The sequence below is a fragment of the Crocodylus porosus genome, unplaced genomic scaffold, assembly GCF_001723895.1.
Source record: "Crocodylus porosus isolate Cpor-Errol unplaced genomic scaffold, CroPor_comp1, whole genome shotgun sequence".
In the NCBI taxonomy this organism is placed as follows: Eukaryota; Metazoa; Chordata; order Crocodylia; family Crocodylidae; genus Crocodylus; species Crocodylus porosus.
The window spans coordinates 4,153,805-4,164,143 of NW_017728886.1; positions in this window are offsets into that span (position 1 = coordinate 4,153,805).

Here is a 10,339-nt window from a genome sequence, read left to right on the forward strand (position 1 = left end):
ACAGCTTTAACAGTGAAGACATTTTTTCTTGATATCCAATCTAAACCTATCCCAGTGATGCATCTGCCCAGGCTAGTTGACTGGGAACTACTATGAGATCTTCACCTCTGCCTCTCCAGGTCATGCAAAGCGTGGCTCTGGGCTGTAAATATTGGGCCAGACTTCCTGATAAATGGCAGAGCTTGGTCTTTGCAGGTGTGTGGGGACTGCAGCTTCCATCCCCTCATGTGGAAACGTTTTGCAGATATTCATTAAATTATTGATGGGGCACTGTCATGAGAAGACATTAAAGGCCATTGAGTTGTAGGCCCTGGTGTTTTGTCTACTCCTGCTGCAAGGTACCAGCCAGAATGAGTAAATCAGAATCTAGCTATATGTGTGTTAATAGATTTTCATCAGGTCCAGAAGAGACCTTTATAATAATAAAATAGACTGACCTCCCACCTCACCAGGCCCAGGATCCTCACCTAGTAATCCCTGCGTCCAGCCCATACCTTCTGGTTGCAATGCTGGGTCTCTTTTAGATGCAATCACTCCTGATTTTAAGAGCCCAAGTGAGGGAGGATTTGTCACGCCCTCTCAGGACATTGTGCTAATGATTAATTATCCAAATCCTTCCACATTTGTGCCTAATTTCTTGGCTGAATATGGTCTAGCTTCAGCTTCCAGGTCTTGAATCTGTTTTATGCATTTTGCTACATGAAAGGGCCCTCTTCTATGAGAAACTACCTCCCCATGTAAGGACTTCTGGGATTACCTCTCACGCTCTTCTTTATTAGGATTCTCTAGTCTTTTACCCAGGGGCAGTTTTCCAGAACTCACAAGTCTTTCCAGTTTGCCCAAAAAGTCAATGGTGCAGTCACTAGTTCACATCCCTGATCACCTGAGTCCAAGCCCTGTGCCAGCAACTTCATCCAGGGGCAGATTCAGATTGGGTGCAGTGGAGTGAATGCAGTCCCCCTTTTGGGCTGGACTGGGCTGTAGGAGCCTCTAAGGACTTTTTTGAAGTCCACAAAAGTGGGTGAAAATTCCCACTCTGTTCCCTCTCCTCCTCTTCCCCCACCTCCCCTTCCTGCTGTCACTGTTGCTGTCCCAAATAAGCCCAGGCCCTTACCTCCCCTGCCTGGGGGCCTGGGCTCATCTGGGACAGCAACAGTGACAGCAGCCATGGTGAGCTCCTCACCCCCTCTCTTCTCCTGGAGGGACAAGGCAGATGGGGGAACTCAGCCTGCACCCATTGCTGCTGCTGCTGCTGCTCTCCCAGCTGAGCCCGGCTCTTGCACAGCCTAGCTGGGGCAGCTCTGAAGCTTTCCTGTCTTAGGACAGTGGGGAAAGTAGCAGCAATGGGGAGGGAAGAGGATGGGACGTGTGTTTGAGCACAGAAGGGAAGGGAGGCTCTTACCTGCTTTGGGGACTTAAAAAAAGTCCCCAGCGGCCCTCACAGTGCAGTCTGCCTGCACCAGTGGGGGAGGAAGAGGCTGCAAGAGTGGGGTACGGCCACCTCCCATACCCCACTTTGCCAAATCCTGGATCCACCCCGGCCTTCTCCTCCCAATGAAAATTGCCCTGAACTTGCAGTTTCTCCAGCAGTTTTTTTGTGTTTGAAGCTCTGTGATGCTCACTTCAGGCAGCTTTGCCTGGGTGACCTCCAGGTAACTATTTGAACAAGTGCATTTGCTTGTTCTGCCTATTCTAAACCAGCTTAACTCTTTGCTGGCTCTTGGGATCCTTTGTTGACAAGAGAGCTGTTTGATTGTGAAATGCTGAGGACTGCCATTCCAGCAGGTTAGAAATTCAGCGTTAGAGATCTCCTGGCTAGGCCCTGTAGTTTGCTTGGTGAATTGCTTCCTTGCCTCTCATCTTACCAGAAAATAAATGTGCTGTGTCTTTAATTCTGCCCTTTGAAGCCTTTTCTTTCCCTTTCTTTTTTTTTTTAAGACTTCGCTCCAGCAAACACCTGTATTGCCACTGAAAGGCTTTTGCTAATATATATTTTTCCCCTGTTCTTGATCACACCTGTCTAGCTTTGGGCAAAATTAAATACTCACATAGCTGCCAGAGGTATGGTTCTTGGCTGACTTGAGCTACTGTATGTAAAGATCTCCAAAGAAATGTCAGCTTGCTATATTGAACCATACTGAAAAGTTGCCTGGCAGTCATGTTTAAAAGGGGACCAGCTCCTTCTCTGGAGCTGCCAACGGGTTGAAAAGGGCACTTGGCTTTGGAGGCTTTTACTTGACAGTGTGAGTTTCACGTTGTTGTTTTGCTGCAAAAATAATTAGTGTCTCACAGTGCCCTGCCAGCCTGAAGGCTTCCAGTCTTCTCTGCTTGGGTGCAGACATGTGCAGACTTGCTTGCACACAGGGACATGCAAATTGCTTCAACCACCATGTGAAATGCAGCTGCCTCTGGTGTGGAAGGCAGTATGTGGGTAACCACCTAGAACAGTGCTGATTGAAAGCACTGTGGAGCTGATATACATGATCCCTCCTCTATAGGCACTTGTTTTCACTGTGAGTGAACCATCCCCTTGTATAAGGGATTGGAGTATAGTTTATACCTCTCAACTTCTGCATGTAAGTTGAGGCACAGACTTTGCAGCAGCTCTCTTCTCTGCAGGAACTTCTACCGTGTGTAGGCAGCATCTGACAGCTTCTGCATCTCTCGTGTTGAAAAAACTGGCTATTGTGACTGGGAAAGTAATTAGCAGTGGGTGAAAGGTTATTGTTAATAATCCTGAGGCCACACTGTCCTGTAATTTAAAATATGAATATTTTTTCTTCCCCTCCAAATCCTCTCCGGTTGCTCACAGGTGTTAATTATATTTGGTTCTTGGGCCTATTGTATGTGTTCCTCTAAATGTGTCTCTACGCAAACCCTGATACCCAGCTAACAAGGTACAACTTTCCATTTCCTTCTTTCAAGATGAACCCAATGGAAATGCAGCTACGGTCATCCCTGGTCTTTGGAGGGGCAGGGGATGTGAGGAAAGTCTTTAAAAAACACATCTAGGTCAGAGTTTTACTAGACATCTTGGTCACGAACGGCCCACACCCAAACCCACATCTGAATGTCCTCACCCTTTGGTTTTGATCCTGAACTGCACCCAAAGGACCAATGCAGCTGGCATCACTTCCAGCACCCAAGATGTCCCATATACGAGGTACAAAAGTGATATACTGAGGTTAAGTGACTGGTGCAAGACAGAGTAAAAATCAAAGACAGGACAAGGATTCAGCTGCTCCCGAGAAAGACCAAAATCTCACTGAGATGAGCAGCTGCAGAGCTGACGTCCTTGGCAGGATGCTTCCCCCTGGATGGGATGGTTTTATTTTCTGCCTTGAGACGGCACATTTCACAGCCAAGAAAGCAACCAAATGCTCCCACAGCTTTGCAGACAGGAACTTTTCCTGTGGCAGAGAGATCCCATATTCTAAGCAAACCCCCCTCGTAAAAGCAGCATGGAGCCCTCCAGGATTTTATACAGGTGGGGGAGATGCAGGACGTTAGCATGCGTACGTGGCCTCGCTGATCAAATGACTTGATTTAGAGCCTGTCACCCATTTTCAAAGGTCCCCAAAAAGCTGTGTGACGGGGATGGATCATCAAGGACTACAAGATCCATCTCTGTGATGGCAACAAAAGACTACATTAGCATCAGCGTGAGAAAGTATCTCTTTCCCATGCCCCTTCTCTAAAGAAGGCTGCTTTCAGGTACAACATGTTTTTATGGCAGGACTGCAAGTGATTTTTAAGGACCAAACTACCCCTTTAGTTTCCTGGCTAAAGTGATGTTGCACGCTAAGAAAGGACTTACCCATTTGACACCTACGCGCAAACCCTTCTCATGCTATCATATGGCCAAAGATGCTTGAAGGCCTGCACACCTTGAAGGCCTTGCCACCCTTGTTCACCCCAACCTCACATGTGAACTGCCCTCTGCTAACCCTTGCCTACACCGCCATACTTGCACTGTGTTCATAAAACATACATCCTTTCTGGTATACACTGGGTACGTCTCCACATGTACTTTAATGTGCATTAGCCTATTTTAAAGTGCATTAAAGCATCCCAAAAAACCTGTGCTCTTTTGCTAGTGCGCATTAAACTAGGCTAGTTTGCCTTTTTTCTAGTATCTCACAATGGAGGTACTTACTGCGCTTTACCAAAAGTGCATTAATGAATGTGTAGACGTACCCGGTGGCACATGTTAGCACTAAAACACACTCCTGCTCCAAAACACATGCATACACATACACACAATCCCTCTCTCATATACATTCAAATACAGCATTAGTGTTCATACACGTTGGGTACGTCTACATGAGATGAGTTAATGTGCATTAGTCTAATTTAACGCACATTAAAAATGGTGAAATTAGGCTAATTGCACCTAAATTTGATACCTGCAAGTGCAGGTGTCAAATTTGAGTGTGATTAGTTAAAGTGCATTAATGCAAGTGTAGCTGCAACCTGGCACTAGCGTGCTAGGGGGACGTGGCAGAGCTGGAGGGACTTGGCACTAACACTGTTGTCTACTGTGTTGCAGAGGGCACAACCTCAAACATAATAGCCTTAACCTGAAGCATTGCATTAGATTCCACTTTATCGCTGAGGATCAGAAATATGTATGCTGCTCATGGCTGAGAAAGGGATGCTTTTGTGATGCTTGAAGAATTTTTGGAACCCAGAGCTATTTTTGTGTTAAACACTTTTTCCCCCCTTGCTTTTTGGTGAAAGTTTCAGTAGCATATGTGCCAAGTAGGACCCTAAATCACAGTTGATTATGGTGCTCAGGTTCCTGACAATACCCTTAAGAGAACGGTGCTTTTTGGCTAATTCCATACACTGATGACAATGTCCCAGCCTTAGTAGATTGTAGTTCTTTCCATATTGCTGGTAGGTTCAAGTTCCTCTATAATTATTCCTTGGGTTTCTGCAATCGAGTAACTTCCCCCATCATAATCAGCATATGCAAGTCCTCCGCTTCTACTGAGACCTAAAATGTGTGCTTAACTTTGAGCCCCCAATTGAACAAAGTGTTATCTCATTGATTGAGGTGATTGCTTCATACATACCAGTTGAAAAGGGAATTTTTTTTGCACCAAATGTGTTTTTTCCCCTCATGCATAGCCACCCAGCATCTGCAGTCGGCCTATGAAAATCTATGAAACCGCTCTACCAGGTCAGCCAAGTAGGAACCAGAAGCAGCAACACAAAAGGTAGAAAGTGGGCATGTGAATTCATATATGTATGTATGTGTAATGCATGTGGATGTTATAGGCAGACAAAGTTCTTTGGGTGAATCTGATATTTTTTATTAGACCAACTCAAACAGTTGGAAATATTCTTCTTTGCAAACTTCCGGGCACACGCACCCTGCCTCAGGAAAGCATCTCCACTTGGTGTGCGGGCTCTTCCCGGATGGATTGAATAGTAAAGAAGCCAGGGTCTGGTATGCACGCAAGAAAGCCAGTCGATGGCAATGTGTATTATATATATGCCCAGGCTTTGCTATCATAATCATACAGGACTGTCACAGTCATGAATGACAGCAGGACTTAAAAGACCTAAAACATCTCTAAGGGCAAAGGGCAGAAATCCAGCTGCACGAGCTACAGAGGAGATCTCCCTATTGGCCACAGCTGGCAAGATCTGTGGGGTTTTCCTGACCACTGTTGCACCGACTGGACCCCGCGGTGGATTCTGGACCAACTCTGAATGGATCCCCCAGCATGTGTATGTGTCTATAGATACACATTACGTACCATTTACACCTGTAGTACCAGATGTAACCTATGTGCCAGATTCTCTTCCACTTATTAGATGTATAAGTGGACTTAAATGCCTAAGAGGTGGAATTGAATCTGACTCTCAGTGAGCAGGAATTTGAATTGAATTTGAAATGAGGAAAGAAGGAGAAATGCAAAGCAAACATGCCATAATAGCAATGCCCCTGCATAGGTTGTTATTTGTGGGGGGGGCCGTGATCTATGCAGCTGAACTTGTGGATCAAGAATTGGTTTGACATCTCCCATGCACAAACACTAGTACCGTTGCTCAGTTCCCATACATCAACACTAATCCCAGGCTCCGTGCACAAAATATTTACTAAATGCATGCAAAATGGAGGTATGACCCACAGCATAATGATGTGTGGGCTCTGACTCTGTAGAAACTACTACAAGTCAATAGTAGTAGTTATAGCAGCTGTCTACATCTTTGAGACTAAATCCATGAAGGCTTCTGTCCCTCTCAGCTGTGGGTGGTATAAACCTCAATCTGCAAGGGTTGATGTCTGCTTTTTTTTTTTTTTATTTTGGCTTGATTTATAGGCACTTCTTCAGAGTAACTGGCCACTGTGGCTTTGTGCTGCCCTGACTGGCAGCAGGGTTTGTCTCGAGTCGTCTGTCCCGTGACCTCTCTCTGGAACGGTCGGTGTACTGCACAGACACGTGAAGAGATAATGGCGGCAGCTTATGAGCTGCCAGCTTTAATAGCCTGCATGATTTAGTACAAGGAGCTCTCTCAGGCAGGTTGCACGCAGACTGAAAAGCTGTTAGACAGAAAGGAGCAGGCAAGCTACAGCTTCAGATCCATCCTACCAGGTTAAAATGGATAAGCTAAGAAAGAGACACGTTGACAATGAGGCCATTGATTTGGAGAGGGGTCTGCCACGTAGATAGGAGATAATGAAGAGGGAGGCAGGAGAAAGGAAGATGAGCGTGCTGTCTGGGAGAGGTGAAAGTCCCCACTCGGCCTCGCAGGACTTGGAGGCCTCCTTTGCTCCTTGCAAGACCGCAAGACAGACGAAGGAAAATGCATTGCTGCAGCTTCCTCGCTATTAGGAGTAACTCCTCAGCCAGAACTGGTGTTACCCTTGGATATTATTGCAGTCTGTTTTGGAGGAGGAAACATTAGCTTTGCAGGCAGCGGAGCAGTAGGTTCTCAGAAGGGCTGTAAACAGGGATAAGGCTGATTTTCAGAGAACAAACGCAACATCATTGCACTGGAAAAGATCATTGCAATTATTTGCTGATAGCAAGGGTCCCACCTGAGGATCAGGGCCTTATTGTGCTGGTGCTGTATGGACAGCCTGCAAAGAAGACATGCAACAAAGAGAATATGCAATATGGGGTCAAAATAGACAAATAGGAAGTGGCTGCTTGTAGTTGTACGGGGGGTGACCCTGGAAGTTGCTCCTAATTCTGTGGTGTTTGCTTCCATCTAGGTTCATTCCCTGATGCTCGTGGATTTGTACCTGTGATTAATTTAGTCAACGGGATTTAATTCTCTTTGCATCTGAACAATCAGGTACGTTGGATAGAAAAAAACCGCACAAATGACATGTGCTACACAGACAGAGGGCTACCCTTCAAGCCCACAGAAATTCCCTCTTCCCCAAATATGGCTGAACTCAGGCTTAAATAAAGGTCTGGATTAAGTTTGCATTCATGTTTAATTCAAATATATGCAGGAATTGCTAATCACAAAAAAGTAGTCGCCTGAGACAGTGTGGAGACGGAAAAGGAGAGACATTTTCTATTGCGGTGTGCTAAATAGGAGGGAGTAGGGGGAAGAAGGGTTCAAATGATCATCAGGGAAATTAAAACTGGGCATAACCCTGGAAGCAAGGAAAGGATCTGGGAAGCTGGCATCATGCTACATACCAGCAAGCCAACAAGTTGGGAATGATCAAAGGCCTCATAAGGGACTATAGTGTGAAGGGTGAAGCCCTGTCATCGAAGGTATGTCTGACAGCATCTGCCCCTCCTAAAGACTGGAGAGATCCATCTTCATAGGCTGCAAACAGATGTTGCCTTTCTTCCTCCATAAAAATGTTTATGGTGGGACAAAACCTGAGTGAACAGACATGTTAGCCATTTGTTGGGCTGCAGATGCCCACATTTGGGAGCATGATGATCCCTAGTCATAGTTTGTGCTGCCTTTTTGTGATGCACTTCTGTTCACTTATGGCAGGAGAGCATGGGCAGCCTGGGGCTGGTGCTCCCAGCGCTTCAAGGGACCGATCCTATGTGCCTCAGGAAGTTCACAGCACCTGTAGCCGTTGTCGTGCAGGATTGGTCCCTGAAGCCCCAGGACTTGCAGGGGCCAGACCCCGTGAGACAACAGCCCTGGCGACATCTGTAGATACCAACAAAGCACATCACATCCTGACACAGCTGATCCCACTCCCAACACAATGGCTGATTATACCCGCGCTGTACTGACAGTACCTAAAAAAGCCAGCTCTTTATGTAATTAAGCTCTTTAAGCTTCATGTAGTGATATGAATTGAAGTGTGTGTGATTGAGAGAGGCATCCAGGTGGTAGCTATATTGGTCTAGAGGAAAAAGGACTCAAAACTCGTGGAAGAGGTGATATCTTTTATTAGACCAACTAGATATTTGCAAACAAATTATGTTTTTCTTTTGCAAGCTTTCCGGCATGCTCGCCCTTCATCAGGCAGAGGAGAGAGCAGAGATTGTAAAGGTCCTCTTAGGTAGAAATGAAAATTCATCTTGCACGGGAGCGCTGAAGGTATAGTTGAGAGAGGGCATCTCCATCACTCGTGTTAGGGTGATCGAAATGCCCATCTCTGAGGGCATTCAGCAGAACTACATTGGGCAAAAAATGCAGGACTCAGTAATCTAAAGTAGTTCACCCAAGGAGGTGAACTAACTTAAATTAGGAACAGGTTCACCCAATCTGTCAAACCCATCTATGCCTTCAGAGTGCATCCCTGGGCCTGAGAGAGCCCAGCTCCTTGCCCCAGGGCTGTGCTCTTCCTCCTCCACTGACCCTGATGGGTGAGTTGCTTGCTCCAGTTTCCCTGCATGGCCCCTGGGACCTGCAAATACCTGTACACATTGTTTCTTGTCTATGTTCACATGACTTAAAATAAGTCCTGTAAATGTAGTCCTCATGCAGTCACCCAGAGAGAGCAAGAGAGGCAGAAGATGGGAATGACTGTGAGCGAGGCCCTCCATCCAGCGTGAAGAAAGTTGTCGTCTACCATTGTCTGGAGACAGTTGACATATTTTGAGGTGCTTGTGAGACAGAATGACAGTCGTCAAAGAGGTAGAAATGACTCCTTCAGTTATCTTGTCCCTGCATGATTGTTTTCTTTATCATACGTGGCATTGCTATGTCCAGTCTGGTTTGACTGAATTGCAGCAATGAGGCTTCAATCCGTTCCTTCAAGGGACAATCCCACAGGATGCGTCTACACAAGATAGTAACTGCATAGTAGCTTAATAACACTGTGCCAGGCAAAACACAGGCTAATACACTACTGCGCAGTAATATTAGGCTACTGTGCAGTTAGCATCCAAAAACCCGTGCGCCAGCACTACTGCACAGCAGCACAAGTTACTGCTCATTGATGTATTACTGGGTTATACAAGTACTCAACTTAATGTACAGCAACTACGGTGCCTTAATGAACGTGTAGACACACCCACAGTCTTTTAATGTTCCTGGTTGTGGGGAATTTACCTCTTTCGTTCAGCATGTCTTTTCCTGTTCATAACCCCCATTCATAGTTTTAAATAAGATAAGGCTAGGGGAGACTGCTGTGAATGTCTTGTTTGAACTCATTTATATTCGATCCCTAGGACTACCTGCGATTAATTCTTGGTTGAACTAGAGCCTATCAATTAGAAAAAGATCTAACCTGGATCTCAAAGGGAATCCATCACAACCCTTGTAGTCTCAGTTAGTTCACATCCATCACAACCTGATAGTCTCAGTTAGTTCAGCCTTAGCTTCCAGTCATTGGACCTTGTTATACTGTGGCTGCTGGACTGGGGTGGCCTCTGTTACCAAATTTCTCTTCTCCGCGTAGGTACTGACAAATTGTGATCTACTTCTTGACCTTCTTTTCATAAATTAAATGGATTTCACTCTCTGGGTCTTTCACAAGGTGGATTCCCTTTGGTCTTGTAAGGCTTTATTATACACCTCCTCATTGTCCTTCACTTAGCAAAAGATAGATTTCTCCTTCTGCCATTGTCCTTCCTTTAATTGCTACAGTTTCTATCTTTTGATCAATAGCCACTAATACTATATCCCCTTTCCTCCATTTTTATATGCTTTTTCTTGTTGCAATAAGAAGTGCTTAGCTCTCTTGAACGCCAATCCAGCCCTGTAGCACTGTGCTATAGCATGCAGCCTTGCGTGTGTCTGTGTGCGCTTACACAAGCACGCACAAATCTCTGAGTATTCCCAATCAGCCTGTCTCTCTGATATTTCATCATGTCCTACAGTAGTTCTCCAGTCTCCCTTAGTCAACCTTTGGCCAGTGCATGCTGGCTTTCCAAGGTCATCAGGGACAGGT